The following is a 20,436-nucleotide window of genomic DNA, read 5'->3' on the forward strand; positions in this document are numbered from 1 at the left end:
AGCAATCACTGTCCGTCACAGTCAAAACTCGCGCTCGTTATGATTCGAATTTGAAAATAGCGCCAGTGCGCCACGTTACGATATGCTTTACGGCACTGATATCGAACGCTCATTGGTCCTCATCCAATTCGTCACAGATTGCGACATGTAGTGTTTCAGTTTATGACATCTGAGTACTGCGACCATAGACATCATATAAGTAGACGCCCTATTGGCCGCTGGGCGACGAGATTTGCGGCCGCCATCTTGAACCGGTCGTACTCCTAGTTTCGTTGTGTAGCAGCAGTTAAGATGCCAGAGAACTGTGCAGCATTTTCCTGTTCTAATCGGCGGACCATCGCAAGTACGGCTCGGGATTACTTTTCACAAGTAAGATTTAACATAACTATTATTACTACTATTGTTATTTGTGTTTGCGCACGTGATTTCAGGAAGTAAAGTATATTAACCCTCTGATGGTCTTCCTTTCCTGTCCACACTCGTGTTTTTTGACAATAACATTTAATTTTGTGACAAGATAATATATATATCTTTTTACAAATGTAATTTTACTCTGTTTGTTAATGTTTTTACTCAACATTTGTGCAGTTTTTGGAGGATTTATGATATCTTCTAAATTTCTATAAATAAATAAATATTTATTTAAATAGGCTTTTTACAAAAAAAAACAGCATTTAATGTAAAATTCACTTTATAAAAGACACAGATTTCTAACTTTCATTCATGGGGATAACATGGATAATTTTAAATGATTTAATGTAACATTTATACCCATTTTTTGGAAAATGAAGTTTAAAAAACAAATAATAATAACTTTAACCATGGCTATAGAGCTCCACTATATGCTATTTGCCTCCCTGAAAGATATCTTTTCACAAGTTGGATTCAGTTGGATTCATATCTAAATATTATAAAATCTTTTTTTGTTTTACTGAAAAAAATCCCAGTTTTTCAATGTTACATTACAATGCATTGCAGGCAGTAAGCATGGTAAACCGCATGACTTCTGTTGACGTCGTTGGAGCAGGTTTGTGTGTGTATGTGCGTGCTAAATTGTATTGTCTCATACTGTCATCTCACTCTCTCTCCCTCTTTGGTGGCAGTTGTTTTATAACCTCACGTGTGTGTGTGTGTGTGTGTGATTGAGAGAGAGGGAGGGAGGGAGAAGTGTGTGTGTGTGAGATGGAGGGAAAGAGAGAGGGAGAAGTGTGTGTGTGTGAGAGAGAGAGAGAGAGAGAGAGAGAATGTGTATATGTCACAAATTATAATATTGTTTCTTCAACTTATTATCTGTTTCTGCTTCTTTATCATATTTATAGTGTGTGCTTTATAAATATCCTACCTCACATATTTATATTTTGGGCGTCTGGTCACTTATATATTATATCAGAATATAATATGCCACTGTATGCCTATTATGAATATTAAAATACGCTGAACCATGTGTCCTATATCATAGCTGCATGAATGACCTTTGCCGCAAAAAAAAAACCCCGCGTCAAAATCAGTTAGGTATTCAGTGAGATATGATTAATTTAATGCGCTGACAGCTCATTGCACCTGGCAAACAAGTTACACTGAGTGGAGCTGGCGACCGGTCCAAGATGGCGGCTCCACGGCTCGTTCAATAGGCAGTAGCGTTCGATGGGGCGTCTACCTATATATGTCTATGACTGCGACAGTGCGCCTTCATGGAGAGAAGACAGATACATAATTTCATGGATTAATAAATTAAATTCTGCTCTGTACCCTATAAAAACTATTACCTCCATAGAGGACTGCGACTGGAACTCTTTATAATTTGAACTACTTTTGGTACGACTTTTGATATTTTCTCAAAAAAAATAAATGATTAACGTTATGTTTGTTTGTCTGTTATTTGTTTGTTTATAACAGTAACGTTATGTTAAGAAATGGTTATGGGTAGGTTTAGGGGTAGGTGTAGGATTAACATTAGTAGCTCAAAATATCGTTTTAATGTTATATTTTTACTAAAATTGTGTTTTATTATGTTTTATTCTTTTAACATTCTGTATAAAATGGGTAGGTTTAGGTTCGGGTCGGGTATAGGGATCTTACATTTATCAAAAAATATATAAAAAGGGAAAATATACATAAATATTAAACAAATTAATCAGATGCGCATTGAAGAGCAGCTTCATGAGCAAATTTCTATGGATAACTGACTGGTCAGAAAACACGTTCTATCTGTACGTATTTGAGGTCGTTTTTACGTACATTTCGATACGTATCGAACCTGTAATTACGTCCAGATAATACGTAAATGACACTGTAAATACGTAAGGGCACATACGTATTGGACAGTTTTAATTTACGTCTAAATATGTACGTTTGTGAGATCAGGCTGCCTGATGAGACAGGATTGCGCTCGCGCTCCGTTCGTCTCTGACGCAGCGGACGTGTGATCTATAGGACTCGTGGCCAGTGCCGGAGCCGTCGACAGCTGTATTTATTGCATGGACGAAGCAGAAATGTAAGTGTCTAAATCATACGCACAGATCCATTGAATGATAAATGTTTTTAAACAATGCTGATGAACCGAATATACGAAGGAAACTTTTAAAATTAACCACAGCATTAACAACGACCTTGAAATAAGAGCGCAAGATTTATCTGATAATCAGATGCATGAAAGTAGCGTTTGTTTCATTAGCAAACAGACATCTGACGCGTTTTCTCTCCGAATCATTCGCTGATGGAGAGGAAAAGTTAAATAGAGTTGAAGACGTTTTCACGATGAAAGAGAAGCGATCTCGCTCTCATAGACGTGCCAGGCTATATCTGCAGCTAACTGAATAAAAGCAGAATTAACTGATGAAAAAAAAAAAAACACAAACAATTTATTAATGATGCAGTGCTAATTGAGATTTATTACAGTAGGCTACAGAAACCAAAAAGTATATTTTCTACCTTATTCTGTGCAGAAAATTTAAATAATTGCTAATTAAATGTAGCCTATATAAAATATATATAATTATTATTATTATATAGGCTACATACATAAAATGATTGTATTTGACATTTCTGTCACTTCTGAAATTATGGCTACGCCCCTGGTATGACAAAATGTTAGCTTATACATAATACTCTTTAAGCTCTTTTTTAAAAACTTGGCTTACATACATTTTTATGTATGCCATGAAGGTTTTTTTTTTTTTCAAAAGGTTTTTTGTTTTTTTTCCTAACCTATGGTTCTCCTAACCATAAATGCTACTGTAATTTGCCCCTTGACTAAGCATTTAAAGAATTTAGTAGAAGCATTTAAATAATCCCGTGAATGCACTTAAAGAATGCAGAATCGAATCGTTATAATCGAATCGAATCGAATTTAATTGTGAATCGAATCGAATCGTTCTAAATTTGCAAAAATCGTTCTTGAATCGAATCGAATACCTATGAATCGTAATCGAATTGAATCGCTGCCTTGCCAAAGATTCACAGCCCTAAATAAAATGTATGATGATTATTCTGTGTCATTCTTAATCGTTTTCTCAATCATTCAAAAAATGTTTTTAATAACAAAGCAAAAGCTGAATGTTTTTTTTATGCACACATGAACTGGAATATAAACATTCTTAATCTCTGTATTTATTTATTTGCCCCCAAAATTATACATTTAGTAGATAAAATGCACGATATAGTTATTATTATTTTTTTTTAAATGTCTTTATAAACTTTATTTTTGTATTTAATCATATACTGCATAGTGGTGCACTTGAAAATCTTCTTGACTCAAATGTTTATTGGTCAAGTTTTGAAATCCACAACCTCGCAGTACTTTAAAAATGTTTTGCTTATTTTCTACAAACTTATAACAATTAAAATATTTTGTAGTTTAATAACAAATGGCTTAATCAAACCATACAGTAATTTGTAAATTCTCATTTCAAAGATAGATAGATTGCTTTTGTTAAATAAAGACTTCAACTGATTCTGTGTTAAAAGTTTTATTAAAGCTACACAAGGGTTTACTTATATATGTGTTTAGGGATAGGCCTACTGATCAACACAAGCAAGCACGTTATAAGATTTCTGTTGTAAGTAAATTATTAAATACATTATTAAAGTAAATTCCTATATGAACAACAAATGGCAAACATAGATTTAAACACCATGAACAAACTCAATGAAATCAGTCTAAATGTTGGGAGATGAAACATGCTTCCAAATCAATGGGACCATATTGTTTATACCCACTGCAGAATAAGCCATTCAAGAATGACCCACATGTTTGTAATCTTAATAGAATATCCACCAACATGAATTTTTTTTTTTTTTTTTTTTTTTACAAAACCCTTTATTCATGTAACCTGTTTTATTAGGTTGTGCTTGGTTTGATTACCTTTGATTATCTTGATTTTTTAAAGTGTGGATTTCAGGAACAAAATTTAGTAAAACTGGTTAATAATACAACATTTGTATCAAATAGTAGGCTATACTTTTTTTATTTTGCATTTGATTTGTTTAACTATTACACTGATAAAGTACACACTATGTTGGTCATCATCCAACATCCCCTGCATCAGATAAAAATAAATAAATAAACAAACAAAATAAAAAAAGTTAATTCTGAGAACGTTTACCCATGTACGTGTACAATAGTGGCTTATATAAAGCTTGAGAAATAAGTCTCCCCCATTAGAATAGCTTCTGCAAAGTAGAAAAAAAATAACAGGCTAAGGTGCAAGTATCAAACTCTGCTGATTTGTAACAGATAAATTAATTGCAAACAAACAGCTTCTCCACATGAACTGTAGGCTGCCATGCACTTCCATTTGACACCTTTTTTAAGGAAAAAAAAAAGTTAAAATGTTACTTCATAAGAGTCTTTATATTGTTCTTTATTTCTCAGTTTACAGTCGTACAATACAGTGAGTTTGTAGCAAGTTTGTGCCACCATATGTTACACACCTTCAAAAGACATACTTATCAAATGACATACTTTTAATAGCAAAACAGAGGAATATAAGAAAATATATAACAGCTGCTGGCCCATTTACTTGTAGTGTATTCTATGATGGGCTACCTTTGGCAAAATCAGTGCTGTATTCGAGTAAACATTTAAAACCGTAAACAATGAATACAATTTTGTGCACAAACGATCCATTATGTTCTACATTTGCTTATCTTCATTCGAAGTTGAAACGTAATTAACCTACCTTGAACAGTTTTTGTGATCCGGTGAAAACGCACTAATATTTTCAGAGTTGCTTTAACGCTAATATGGAAACTCATGAATATTCATGTATGCTCCGCCCAGCGTCACCGAAAATCTCATAAACCGAATATTTCAGAACACCGGTTTGTAATGCGATTTGTTCATGAACCAACCGAATCGTTCCATTGAACCGGTTCTATGCAGCAAACCAGTTGAACCGGTTCGCCCTATCGAACCGAGTCGTTTAGGACAGTTCGTGTCTGGTCCAAACCATCCCTGCGTCTCAATGTGCCTACTTTTAATACGCCCTCAAAGTATGTATTCTTTTGGTGAAGAAAAGTACACACTTTTGACTGTGTAGTAGAAAAAGATTGTATAAAGGTTTAATTTCATATATGAAAGAAAAATTGCCCCCCAACATATCAGATCCACCACTGTGCTCCAGAAGTTCATATTTTTTTTTCCCAAAAAACTTTTTCTTCCGACCAAAACAACCTAGTCCCAGTGAAATGTCTGGTTATTCAGTTGAATTCAATTAAGGTTTATTTGTATAGCGCTTTTTACAGTACAAATCATTACAAAGCAACTACAGAAAATTATGTTTCTACAATATTTAGTAGGAGACTGTCAGTTTGTGCATGTATGACAGGATCTTTCAGAAAAATGTATACAAGATGTAGTCAGCCAGACGATGAACATAATTAACAGCTATTATTATATGATGCTGTCACACTTTTAGCAATATTTGTTAGTTCTGTTATGTTTGGCAAACTGTAATCACTTTTTAAAACAGGATCATGCTTATGTGTCACCTCACCACAATTTTGGAGACTTTCAGATGCAAGAATCTACTAATACAGATCCTTCAATTGTTAACATCTCAATTTCATATTCAGAAATACTGAATGCAACATTTTTAAACTAACTTCTAGGAAATCACATTATCACATATTCTATAATATTTGACTAAAATACAACAGAATCAAACATTCCCTTACCCAAGGCTTGTTTGATTTGCATGTCTGAATTACTGCCCAGTAAAACACACCCAGGTCAATACACTAGATTCTCTTTTGATGGATAACTTGCAAGCCAATCACACAGTTAAATAACAACTATACAATTTTGTCATCTGTCCTGGTAAAATTACCTAAATCTGGCCTAAATCTGGCCGAGTCATTTAGGACCGTTTGTGTCTGGTCCAAACCATCCCTGCATCTCAGTGTGCCTACTCTTACTTGCTACGCTCTTAAAGTATGTACTCTTTTGGTGAAGAAAAGTACAGACAGTGTAGTAGAAAAGTAGGCAAGCTTTGGGATATACTATCTAGAGCCCGACCGATATGGATTTTTGGGGGCCGATGCCGATATTAACTCGAAAAGAGCCGATTTATAAGCCGATATTTTGATTTTGAAAATAAACTGGATATTAGACCCATTTCCTATAAGCTGCACTTACATAACATTCAATGGCAAAATATCTGCCTGTTCTATGTATGTGGGCTGTATAAACCATTTTCCAGAAGGGATTTATGTAAAAAAAAAGCCCCTTTTTTGTTCCCTGGGCCTGAGGGTAGCCTCTTCTTCCTTGCTTCTCTCTTAATTCTCATCAGCAGGACTAGCGCTATCGCTCGCTTCTTACAACGGGACAGATACATGTTTGCTGCTGACCGAAAAGAGGAACAACAGACTATGAAAGAGCTCCCGCTAAAAGTTTTTAAAACTCCGCCTACGCCATAGCGCAGAGCAGGGCAAATCGCGTTGTATCTGAAGGGCAACGCTAAACCCAGCGGCCAAGCGCTGTGCATACCGCGTCCTGTGTGAAAGGCCCATTACGCGGTCATTATGTGGGAAACACACCGCAATAGAATAAGCACTAAACGCTAACTTTATAGTTCGACCTCTTATTAACGTTCGCGCTCTTCCACTGATAAACATGGTATTAGCTTTGTGGCTAATCTAATATAGCAATGCATTAGCGGCTGTAAGTGATGTTACAGAATATTTAGAAGTGATAATGATAGGACCGTTAACTAGAACTACCACACCGTTTTTATATACAGTGTATGAACTAAATCTACAATCATTTCACATGACGAACGACAGACTCACCTGGGTGGCTTGGCTGATCGCTTTCTTCTTTGTGGATTTCTGGCGCTGTTGCAACTCTGGAGCTGCAGACCGCCCTCTGGTGGGCAAACTATGCAACACTCATAACATGAGTGAAGAATATGAGACTGTTTCTCATGTTTCATCGGCCGTTATAAACGCCGATGCCGATTTAAATGCAATTAGCTCATATCGGCCGATAATATCGGCCGGCCGATATATCGGTCGGGCTCTAATACTATCACACAATTGCGTCTTTTAAAGGACCGCTCTGTCATACCTGTTACATGCACTGTGTCACTGTAAACTGGCCTGTCTCTCATGTTGTCACAGTTAACCTCTTCCACATTTCATTTAACATCCTACTACTGTACTGTAGAGAACAGAAGTAGCTCATTGATCTGGCAGTCACGGGTCTTTCATGCTGACATCTGCTCATATTTTCATTTAAACGTTGATTATTAGTAACTCAAACTAGGGGTAGGCGATATATCGTTTAGACGATAATATCCAAATTGTTGTCTGGACGATTTGCAAAATTGGCATATCCGACCTCCCAAACATGAAAAGAGCTGAAGGAAGTTAAAGAGAAAAAAAATAACGCACACTATAACCTTGTAAACAATTATATGTAACGATTTTAATAATGTAGGGGTTTGTTTGACTGTATTTTTTTTTTTTTTTTTTTTTATCACGATTGTTCCCCAATGAGTAAGCTGCTACTAATTTGCAATACAACTACGGAGTTCTTACCTGTGTGTTATGACGTTTCTTAGTTGAAGCAACAATCCAAAAACATAGAGAGTAAAGCGGATGTACGATTTATAAAATAGCTGCTAGAAAAGGCAAAATATGCGTTGTTTGCGGAAAACTGAAGTCTGAAGTTAAAACGTTTTCCTTAAATGTCTGTGGCGTCCTCAAGGTGCGAGCTTCGTGATTGCATCATTAGAACATTGCGTTGTATAATGATGAGTCCAAAAGATGGAATACATTTTCCCAAGAGATCTACTGGAATAGCCTCCGAACAACAAAAAGGGCTTCTTTTAACTTCTAAAAAACTTTTGTTTTTAGTACAAACTAAAACATTTTTATTAATACAGTGAACTGCCCATAATGCTCAGTGCCCCTGATGTCTTATGTCATTACAGTGTGCCGTGCGTGTGTTACTCAGTCACTTGTTATCATGCTTGTTATCTAGCTTCTAGCGCAAACAACACAAGAATTAGCGTAGAAAGCAAAAATACACAGTCATCCTCAAAACCAGTGCCAGAAGAGCTAACAGCGAGACGTGGGTCAGTTTCTTTAGTCGCCCATCTGTAGAATTTGTTGCATGCAGAGCGCCGCATAGCAGAACGCCACAGCCAACCTCTCCCATCATCTCCGTACAACGCACAAAACACCGTTTGAAGAGTACGGCTTCATCCTGAACAAAAACAGCACTGCTGCTACAAACACGGTACAAAAAAAAAAAAAAAACAGACACAACAGACCTTGGCAGAAACATTCACAAAGAAAACACCATATGACAAAAAAAGCGAAAAGTGGAAAATGATTACAAACTCTGTGACAAGTTTTATTTCAAGGTCTATGTTGCCAATTCAATCAGTCGAGAAGGATGGGTTTCAAGAAATGTTACAGACTTTAGATACCAGATATAATCTGCCTTCAAGGAGATATTTCAGTGAAACAGCTCTACCAAAACCGTTCAAGATAAACGCTGTCCCATAAATTGCAGAAGGTCACCTATTATGCCACAACCTCAGATCTGTGGTCCAGCAGAATCTTGGAGCCATACTGCAGAGCAGTGTCTGTTATTTATTTTGTTCCTTTTGTGTTTTTTTGTCCTCATCTTTTATATTAATATAATGTACAAAAATTTTATATTGTGGTGTTTTTTAATATTTACATTTTGCAAAACAACTTTTTTTTTAAGAGGTAGTCACATTGTTGTTAGTCTATTACTAATAGAGTACTGTTTGCAAAGCACAAAGTTAATTTATTACATACATATATTGTACTGTAAAAGCACTGTTCTTGTATTAAAGTAAATATTTAGTACAGTAACTTGGTTCATGTTTAAATCAATAATGTCTCATATCTTTATGTACTAGTAATTCCATACAATAATAGGTAAAATGCGGCAAGTCAAAAGACCAACTGGACCTTCTTTCCCAATTTGCACACATTTTTTTTTAAGTATTGTAAAATGATTGTCTTAATATCGATATCAAGATATTGAAAAAAAAATATTGAGATCTACATTTTTGTCAATATTGCCCACCCCTTTTCGTAAACCTCTCTACCAAACCGTCGATTGCATGCATCTGCCACTTGTAGTTTTTCTTTTTATTCGGGTTTGTAGTTCTGGACCAAATCCTTTGAGTAGCATCTCTCTGCAAAACCAGAGGCTGCATTTTCAGGAACGCAATCCTTGGACCGCATTTTTAGGACCCTAGGTTTTTAGTGACAACGCCACCTACTGAATTAGAGAACCAGCGAAGATGGATGAAAATCAAAGTGTGAGTATCAAATGTGAATAATTTCTTATTTTTTTAACATTAAAAACAATTGTGATGCATTTCATTGGAAAGTTAACATGACTTAAAAAATAAAAAGTGTTCATGGTTTGCTAAATGATCTTGTACGAATCTGTTGCATGAGTTAGCTTGTGTTGACATAGTGACAGCACAATAAACTGTGTCGCACATTCTATGTGAAAGCTTGTTAATTACTCATTGTTTTACCATTTTAGTTAAGTTAAAATAATCGTAATGTTTTAACTGTCATATGCTCACAGTCGGCCTGTTCAACATTACCCCACAATACATGTTATGAGTATGTCTCTTCTTTTTGACATGGTTTTATAATGTTGATTGAGATATATGACATTTTAATAGTCAAACATTACAGAGAAGCCAACATAATAATTAATTGTTAAAATACTACGTGTCTGTACAGCCTAATTTCTCACTGGTTGTCTATCTGGTTTAAATTATTATTAATATTATTTTATTTTTTTATTTTATTGTGTAGAGTTCTTGCTCAGAAAATTCATCCTGGTAGCTGGACTGAGAAGACTGGGCATGATATTGTGGTGAATAATATATTGCATAATTACATATTTCAATGAAATATGATTGCCTGTAATCTGCATTTCATATACAAGACATGTGATAAAGAGTACAGCAGCTGATGTTTCATGCATCACTAATATTATTTTTTGTTGATTATAGGGCTTGCCATGCTAGATCTGTGGAAATGGATGGGATTTTTATGTCTATGGTCAGGTGGCCTACACAATGTCCAATCTATCCTTTGTTTTTAAGCGATAACACTATTTCTGTTAACCTTGCAGTGAATATGTTCTCCATTTACTATTTCAGTGAAGTTGAAGAATTGAATAGGGTGATAGAGAAACAATTGAGAAAAGTGTTCGCTTTAAATATTTAGAGGTCAGGAAAAGTCATGTTAATAATGCTATTTCTATTCAGATTTCTTGCATCTCTATTATTATTTCTCTCAGTTCAGATGGGCTTTATTGACATGAATTTTTCAAGAACCTTTGTTCCGACAACATACAATTTTTCCAAGTCTTTGAACAGTATGCAATAACAGTATTATGAACATTCATTGGTATGAATATTTATATAATCATTTTTGTATTGCATATGTGTGTGCGCTCTGTGTTCACTAAGATCTTTTAAATATTAAATTAAAAATTAGAGAGTAGAACATGTTCAACAAAATTTTCCTTATTTCATTCACTTCTCTCTTTGTCACTCTTAGGAGTCATTGAAGACATTGTCCATGAAGTTCTTTCTATGTTGTTCACGTCATGAACAAATTTGTCTTTGTGTGTGTTCAAGTTCAACTGCTGTAATATATTATCTTATAAAATATACACAAATTTAAATCTACTCCAAGACTCATGCTTGTGACTTCCTCTGTACTTGAAAATGTGGTTAATCTAGTGACTGAAAAGACTTTACCATGATTCCTTGTTTATGTTACTTGATGAGTAATTATTTATAATACTTAAATACATTTACATTTTAATCATTTAGCAGACACTTTTATCCAAAGCGACTTACAAATGAGAACAATAGAAGCAGTCAGGTCAACAAGAGAACAACAACAGTATACAAGTGCCATGACAAGTCTCAGTTAGTCTAGTATAGAACGCATAGCCAGGTATTTTTTTTTTTATTTTTTTATTTTTTTTTTATTAAATGAAAAAGACAAGAAAAGGAAAAGTGCTGGTGTTAGTAAGTTAAGTGCAGGCGAAAAGGATGAGTCTTTAGATGTTTCTTGAAAATGAGTAAAGACTCAGCTGTACAAATTGAGATTGGGAGGTCATTCCACCAGCTGGCCACAGTCCAGGAGAGTGATTTTGAATTTCTTTGGGATGGCACCACAAGGCGTTGTTCACTTGCAGAACGCAAACTTCTGGAGGGAACATAGGATTTAACCAGTGAGTTTAGGTAAGTTGGTGCCGTGCCAGTGGTCGTCTTGTAGGCAAGCATCAGTACCTTGAATTTGATGCGAGCGGCTACTGGTAGCCAGTGTATCCCGATGAGGAGAGGAGTAACATGAGCTTTTTTTGGCTCATTGAAGACAACCCTCGCTGCTGCATTCTTGATCATTTGCAGAGGCTTGACAGTACATGCAGGAAGGCCCGCCAGGAGAGCATTACAATAGTCCAGTCTGGAGAGAACAAGAGCTTGGACAAGAAGTTGGGTTGCTTGCTCTGACAGGAAGGGTCTAATCTTCCTAATGTTGTATAAGGGAAACCTCCACGACCGGGTCGTTGTAGCAATGTGGTCAGTGAAGCTTAATTGATGATCCATCACAACTCCTAGGTTTCTGGCTGTCCTCGAAGGAATTATGGTTGACGAGCCCAGCTGTATAGAGAAAATGTGATGAATCAATGGGTTAGCTGGAATCACCAGGAGTTCAGTCTTTGTAAGGTTAAGCTGAAGGTGATGGTCATTCATCCACCTAGAAATGTCACTCAGACAGGCTGAAATGCGAGCAGCTACCGTCGGGTCATCTGGCTGGAATGAGAAGTAGAGTTGGGTGTCATCAGCATAGCAGTGATAAGAAAAGCCATGCTTCTGAATGACAGATCCTAAAGATGTCATGTACAGTATTGTTCAAAATAATAGCAGTACAATGTGACTAACCAGAATAATCAAGGTTTTTCGTATATTTTTTTATTGCTACGTGGCAAACAAGTTACCAGTAGGTTCAGTAGATTGTCAGAAAACAAACAAGACCCAGCATTCATGATATGCACGCTCTTAAGGCTGTGCAATTGGGCAATTAGTTGAAAGGGGTGTGTTCAAAAAAATAGCAGTGTCTACCTTTGACTGTACAAACTCAAAACTATTTTGTACAAACATTTTTTTTTTTCTGGGATTTAGCAATCCTGTGAATCACTAAACTAATATTTAGTTGTATGACCACAGTTTTTTAAAACTGCTTGACATCTGTGTGGCATGGAGTCAACCAACTTGTGGCACCTCTCAGCTGTTATTCCACTCCATGATTCTTTAACAACATTCCACAATTCATTCACATTTCTTGGATTTGCTTCAGAAACAGCATTTTTGATATCACCCCACAAGTTCTCAATTGGATTAAGGTCTGGAGATTGGGCTGGCCACTCCATAACATTAATTTTGTTGGTTTGGAACCAAGACTTTGCCCGTTTACTAGTGTGTTTTGGGTCATTGTCTTGTTGAAACAACCATTTCAAGGGCATGTCCTCTTCAGCATAGGGCAACATGACCTCTTCAAGTATTTTAACATATGCAAACTGATCCATGATCCCTGGTATGCGATAAATAGGCCCAACACCATAGTAGGAGAAACATGCCCATATCATGATGCTTGCACCTCCATGCTTCACTGTCTTCACTGTGTACTGTGGCTTGAATTCAGAGTTTGGGGGTCGTCTCACAAACTGCCTGTGGCACTTGGACCCAAAAAGAACAATTTTACTCTCATCAGTCCACAAAATGTTCCTCCATTTCTCTTTAGGCCAGTTGATGTGTTCTTTGGCAAATTGTAACCTCTTCTGCACATGCCTTTTTTTTAACAGAGGGACTTTGCGGGGGATTTTTGAAAATAGATTAGCTTCACACAGACGTCTTCTAACTACAGTACTTACAGGTAACTCCAGACTGTCTTTGATCATCCTGGAGGTGATCATTGGCTGAGCCTTTGCCATTCTGGTTGTTCTTCTATCCATTTTGATGGTTGTCTTCCGTTTTCTTCCACGTCTCTCTGGTTTTGCTCTCCATTTTAAGGCATTGGAGATCATTTTAGCTGAACAGCCTATCATTTTTTGCACCTCTTTATAGGTTTTCCCCTCTCTAATCAACTTTTTAATCAAAGTACGCTGTTCTTCTGAACAATGTCTTGAACGACCCATTTTCCTCAGCTTTCAAATGCATGTTCAACAAGTGTTGGCTTCATCCTTAAATAGGGGCCACCTGATTCACACCTGTTTCTTCACAAAATTGATGACCTCAGTGATTGAATGCCACACTGCTATTTTTTTGAACACACCCCTTTCAACTAATTCAACTAATTGCCCAATTGCACAGCCTTAAGAGCGTGCATATCATGAATGCTGGGTCTCATTTGTTTTCTGAGAATCTACTGAACCTACTGGTAACTTGTTTGCCACGTAGCAATAAAAAAATATACGAAAAACCTTGATTATTCTGGTTAGTCACATTGTACTGCTATTATTTTGAACAATACTGTAAATGGAGAAGAGAAGTGGTCCAAGTACTGAGCCTTGAGGAACCCCAGTAGCAAGGTGGTATGACTTTGAAACATCACCCCTCCAAGACACACTGAAGGATCTGTCAGAGAGGTAGGACTTAACCCACAGGAGAACAGTTCCAGAGATGCCCATCTTTCTGAGGGTGGACAGGAGAATCTGGTGATTAATAGTGTCAAAAGCAGCAGACAGGTCCAGTAAGATGAGTACCGAGGATTTTGAAGCTGCTCTTGCTAGTCGCAGGGCTTCAGTAACCGAGAGCAGAGCAGTCTCAGTTGAGTGGCCACTTTTGAAGCCAGATTGGCTGCTGTCCAGGAGGTTGTTCTGTACAAGGAACATAGAAAGCTGGTTGAACACAGCTCGCTCAAGTGTCTTTGCAATGAATGGAAGAAGGGATACCGGTCTGTAGTTTTCAAGAAGCGCTGGATTTAGAGATGGTTTCTTGAGCAGTGGGCTTACCCGAGTGTAACGGATATGCAGATCATCGATTCATGGGTTAAATTCAGGCATACAAATGAAACCCCTTTGTGCACTAAATGCCTGGCCTGGCGCCAGCCTGGCTGGACTTAAATTATTTACGATACCCGTGCGAGCCTCAAAGGAGATATGCAACCCCCAACCAAATTCCTTAACTCACACACCCAAAAAGAAACCTTTCTTAAAGTTCCTTACTTTTGTAAGTCCTTATTAATATGTATTTTTAATGTTTGTGTATTGCATAAAAATGGTTAATCCTGGGTAAATGGTTAAAGTGCTGACTTATAAGTGGAAATGTTCTCCTCAGTCTAACTCTTTCTCAAATAGTCATGTTTATGTAACCCCCACTCCTTGGCAGCTTCATAAAACTTTATGACCCCTGGGCAACAGGACAGGAGAGAAGCCAAATCACTGGCTTCTTTTCCCAATGCATTCTAAACTATTACCTTTTTGTTTTTATGTTTTCTAAATGTATTACGTATTTCTTTTTGGTACATTAGATGTTTCCCATATAAATTGGGACTATCTGCAATTTATTAGCGTGTGTTAATCTTTAATGTGTGTAATTCTGCATTTGAATGTAACTTCGTGTTTCTATCAGTTATATATATGTACTGTTTGGTGTTCTTGTAATCGTCATGCTTTGACAGACCCACTTATCTAAAGCAAAGTAATGAAAAATTTATTATTCTGGAATTACGAACTTGCTAGAATATCCCTATTGAAATCTGACAAGCCCTAAATCATTAGGGGGTTGTTTCCACAGAGACAAAGGAACTTTTTCCCGCTGCAGATCGCGGACGTTCATTGGTTGTTCACGCGAACAGAGGCGTGAACTATCTCAAGCTATAAGAGTTCTCGGACACCCGCGAGTCCCCCGGCGCGGCCTTGGGCAGTCATTATCATGGCTCCTTCGGAAGCTTTCGTTTTCGTTGTTTTCTTTTCTTTTCTTTACTAAGTTTATTCAACTATTCGCCTCTCCACACAAGAAAGACCAATTCTGGAACATTGCTGGTTAAACCTTTCAAATACCGCGCGATCCCGCAACAGCCGGAAGATGAACGAACACCCCTTGCCACAAAGGACCACGTGGCTCCACGCTCACGCCAAGATCCAGCGCAGCTCACACGCGCATCACACGGCCTCCGGCACACGCACGCTGTTTTCAAAAGGACCAGCGCACGCACGCTGAGCCATGCATTTATCACTTTTCTATGGAGATTTAAATGCTGCTTTAAAGTGTTGCTGTGATTTGATTGGTGTTGGCTGCTAAGGTTTACTGACTGTGATTTCCATATCTGAGTCCATTCAGTGACCTCATTCATTTCTCTCTCTCTCTCTCTCTCTCTCTTATTTGGATTCCGTTATGTCTTGTAAAAAGTTTACTGTCTGGATTGTCGTACGCATATTTACTCTGTGTGATTTGTAGTTTCGATGTATTATTAGCCAATTATTAAAAACCCATATATCCATGATCCTTGTCTCCACCACCCGCTCACATTACGAGTCACTGAGATGTCTGATCTTTAGCTACAAGCTTTAAATTTAGAAACTAAATTTATCATAAGGATAGGATAATGTTTTCATGGCCAGAGAATATTTTTCCTTGAATTATAAGAAGTGATAACTTTATTGAAAATTGATAGGTCAATCTGGTTTGCTGGACAAACCACTGTTTGATTTGCAGTAATTTACAGTAAGAGATATCACAATAATTGATATGAAGAATGGAATATTGACATATTAATGAGTAAGTTACAGGGCCCTGTAATTAGTTATTGGTATAGACAATTGAGCTATTTTTCATAATCAATAAAAAATTTTTGCAACTGTCATATGATATATAAATATTAATCATATTCCTGATTAATTATTCAAATTCCCTATATATCATTTGAGTTAATTATTCTGTACAGCTCATTGTTGCTACACGAGCCTGCTTGAATGCTAAGGGAAATGTTACAGATTGAAGAGTGGAGTAGATAATGTGAGTAAGCGGACGTATGACTGAAGAAGAGATCGTTTGAAGGAGGTGAGTGGGGATAGGATCAAGTGGACAAGTAGTAGGATGATTGGACAGGAGAATTTTGGAGACGTCCATCTCTGAGAGTGGGGAGAAGGAGGATAAAGAGTGTGCGTCGGTCATTGTGAAGTTGTCCTCAGTCTACAGAGTGGGGAATTGGTCACTGATGGATCTTGTCTTATTTGTGAAGAAAGCTGCAAAGTCGTCCGCTGTAAGAGTCGATGGAGGAAGTGGAGGCGGCAGATTAAGAAGAGAAGAGAAAGTCTTGAAGAGTGTCCAAGCATCACAGCAGCTGTTAATTTTGTTGTGGTAGTAGGATGTTTTAGCTGTGAAGACATTTGGAGAGAAGGAAGAGAGGAGAGATTGATACACACTGAGGTCCGTAGAGTTTTTTGATTTCTGCCATTTCCTCTCTGCAGCCCTGAGTTTAGAGTGATGTTCACGGAGAACCTCGGACAGCCAGGGGGCAGATGGGGCAGTGCGTGCTGGTCTAGACAACAGTGGGCAAAAGTTGTCCAAGCTAGATGTTAAAGTGGAGCAAAGAGTGTCCGTAGCACTGTTCGTGTCCAGAGCAGAAAACTGAGAGAGTGGTGGAAGAGAGGATGAAACCACAGCAGATAGGCGAGATGGAGAGAGTGAGCGTAGGTTCCGTTGAAAGGTGACCTGCGTTGGAGTGTGTGCCACTTCAGGAGTAAGTGCTAGGTTAGCAGTAATGAGGAAGTGGTCAGAGGTGTACAGTGGAGCAACTGAAGAGGTGTCCACAGAGCAACAGTGCGTGTAGATGAGGTCCAGTTGGTTGCCTGATTTGTGAATCGCTGTAGTAGACACTAGCTTGAGATCAAATGAGGTGAGCAGAGTTTTGAAGTCAGCAGCCTGGGGTTTATCTAGGTGGATGTTGAAGTCACCAAGCAGTACCAGAGGAGTACCATCTGCAGGAAAGTTTAATAGCAGCACATCCAACTCCTCCAAGAAGTTTCCCAGTTGACCTGGGAGATGATAAATGACCACAAAGTGGATTTTAACAGGGTGGGTTACAGTAATGGCATGTGATTCAAATGAACCAGTACCTGTAGGTGATGGCTGAAGATCAAATTTCCATTCTTTGGATATAAGGAGACCCGTACCTCCACCCCTCCCAGTGGTACGAGGAGTGTGGGAACAAGTAAAATTAGTGGAAAGGGCTGCAGGGGTGGCAGTATCTTCAGGTTTGATCCAAGTCTCTGTCAGTGCCATGAGGTTGAGACCGGAATGAGTAGCAATAGAAGAAATGAAGTCTGCTTTGTTAACTGCAGACTGGCAGTTCCAGAGACCAACTGGAATAGAGAGTGTAGTAGTGGAGGTCAGAGGGACATGGCGTAGGTTTGTCAGACAGGCCTTCCTGCGACGTACATAGCGTGCTCTCCGAGTGTTAGTAGTGATAGTAGAGATCTGAAAGCACATAGTGACTACAAGTGTAAGATATATTTGAGAACAAGCTATACAAAAAGTAAAAAAAGAGAAAAAACAATACTCAAGTGCCCTGTCGGTGTCCTCGGTGGAGTCGCGCAGGTAGAGTCGATTGTCTTTACACTCGTCGGTCTTCACACGAGGAGGGTTCACACAAGGGTTGCCGCGACCGCTGCCGCGGTGAAACCTAGCGCTTTTGTATTAGTCTGATTACCTGTGATTGGACATGCCTCACTATTTAGCAGATCGAAACCAAGCAGTCTCGCGATAGGCAAACGCAAAACCAAGCAGCACTTTCAGCACGTATTAACCAGGGTAAGACACACACAATATAAACCAAAAACTTTCCTAGATAAAGACCCAATAATTACTCAGCATTCCTAGGAACCAGGTTTAATTGCAATAAAGAAAGTAGTAACCTCTAAAACTCTTAAGTACTGAAAATACTGCCTTGGTGGCACTTTTCTGGGGACTTTTGGCATACTCGTTTCAACATGCTATGCTTTGGGACAAACTTATTATAATCTGTCATACTATTTAGGATTAGGCTAGTGACAATGCCCCTGAATTTTCGAGATACCCCTACCGGAGGTAGAACTAAACCCAACAATGTTTTTCCTCATCTCTAAGGTCTCCCATATATGAAATGGATTCTTGGCTAAAAATATTTTACTGCTAAGATTGTTAAATTAACAGATATTGTTATACACCACAAAACCAATAAAGGACTAAAATATAGCCTGTCCGTATGGGAGTTAAGGCATATAAACTAATGCAGATCAATCACACAAGCTCTGAGAGCTTTGAAACTTGACATGTTTGTAGTCAGGAAGTTGATTTAACTACTAGAAAAGACTGGATGTGAATATCTTGATGTATGGAATAAATAGACACATGTAAACACATATCTAAAATAAGCGGACATGCACAAATTTAATATCTATGCAGAATGTTTTCATTTACTTTGTGCTTGCTTTGCCTGGCATTATCATAGAAACACATATGATGGCTTGTTGGAAAGGTGGGGTTGTGCTGAATCCAGCAATACCAAATATGTAAATATATGATAAAAGAGAAGTGTTCTGTCACTCAATGTATGATGTGTCCAAAATGAATGAAAATGGAACACTGACATAATTGAGTCCAAACCCATTCATTATCAGTGGTGAGAAGAATGTTGAGAAATTCAAATATAAGAGACATCAAAAAATATTTAATATGGCACCTTGTACTATATGGAAACAAAGATTGAAATCGAAAGATAACACCTTACCATAGCACAAACAGGAGACCAGGAGTTTTAACTTAATGAACTTTTTAATAAAACTATAACTTAACTTCACACAATACAACTTAAATTACTGTCTTAAATAAAACAAATGGCAATCTAACTAAAGAAACAAACACTCTTTGGGGAAATGAGCCCTGTCTTCTCAGGCTGTTTAGTTTATTTTCTAGCAGCAACCATTTGGAACATCAACTGCTTTTGGGAACCGTTGGAGAAGGGTCTGGCTGCAGACTTGCACTTGCACTCTCAGACACTGCTTCTGCTAGCAAGGCCACTTGAAGTCTTTATTTTTTATTTTGTTCTATTTATTGATAACTTTTTGTTTGAATTTCCCAACATTTTATAACAGTTGCCATGTGGCAAAGACAAGAAAAAATAAACTAAATTACAATGTCAATTGCAATCGCTACTTGCACTCTCCGCTACCTGTGACTTCACTTGCAATCAACACAAATCGTGCATGTTGCCAATGGAGACGAGACGCTGTGGTTGTGATTAAACGATTAAAACTAATTTAGTACTATAACGTACAGGGTCCTGCAAGAAAAAGAAAAGCACAGACCTTGGCCACAGAACAGCAGAATATGAACGCAATGCACAAAGTCTTTCGTTAAGCGTTTTCCTCCTGTAGAAAAAAACTAACACTTAATATGGCATAATGTATTCAGACACATTAAGTTCAATTAAAAGATCAAATTCGATATATAGTTATTATTCAATGTACTGCAAGTCAAGCAGATGGCTATGAACACAATGTGCAAACTTTGTCCTCCCATACAATAACGCTTAATGTGGCCTAATAACAGACTAAGATGATAAAGACAATTTAGTAGGCCTAGGCTAGCCTATATGTCTTGTTGTTGACTCTAAGTATATACAGACCAGCAAATATGAACGGGCATTATGCATTAAGTGATTTTAAAGGATCAACTCCGTACAGGCAAGCAGACGAGTACAGAACGCAGTGCGTTAAATTGTACATTAAACGTTTTCCTCCTATAGAAAATCATTATAAATAAAACACATAATGTAGGTTAATGGACAAAGACAGTGATATAAACAAGTTGTAGACAGTTTATTCTATATGGAAAAATGCTTAATGTGAAACTTTACGTGTTTCGT

At 37.5% G+C, this 20,436-nt stretch overlaps 1 protein-coding gene across 1 annotated transcript in view; it reads left to right on the forward strand.

Annotated features, from left to right (window-relative positions):
- The first annotated feature begins 309 nt into the window (after positions 1-309).
- Positions 310-20,436, forward strand: part of LOC113097638 (mitochondrial 10-formyltetrahydrofolate dehydrogenase-like) — a 77,338-nt gene continuing 57,211 nt past the window's right edge. Inside the window, exon 1 of the mRNA XM_026262909.1 lies at positions 310-369. The gene's annotated coding sequence lies outside the window, so the exon portion shown is untranslated. The remainder of the gene's footprint in view (positions 370-20,436) is intronic.

This window comes from Carassius auratus, unplaced genomic scaffold, assembly GCF_003368295.1.
Source record: "Carassius auratus strain Wakin unplaced genomic scaffold, ASM336829v1 scaf_tig00216339, whole genome shotgun sequence".
Taxonomy (NCBI): domain Eukaryota; kingdom Metazoa; phylum Chordata; class Actinopteri; order Cypriniformes; family Cyprinidae; genus Carassius; species Carassius auratus.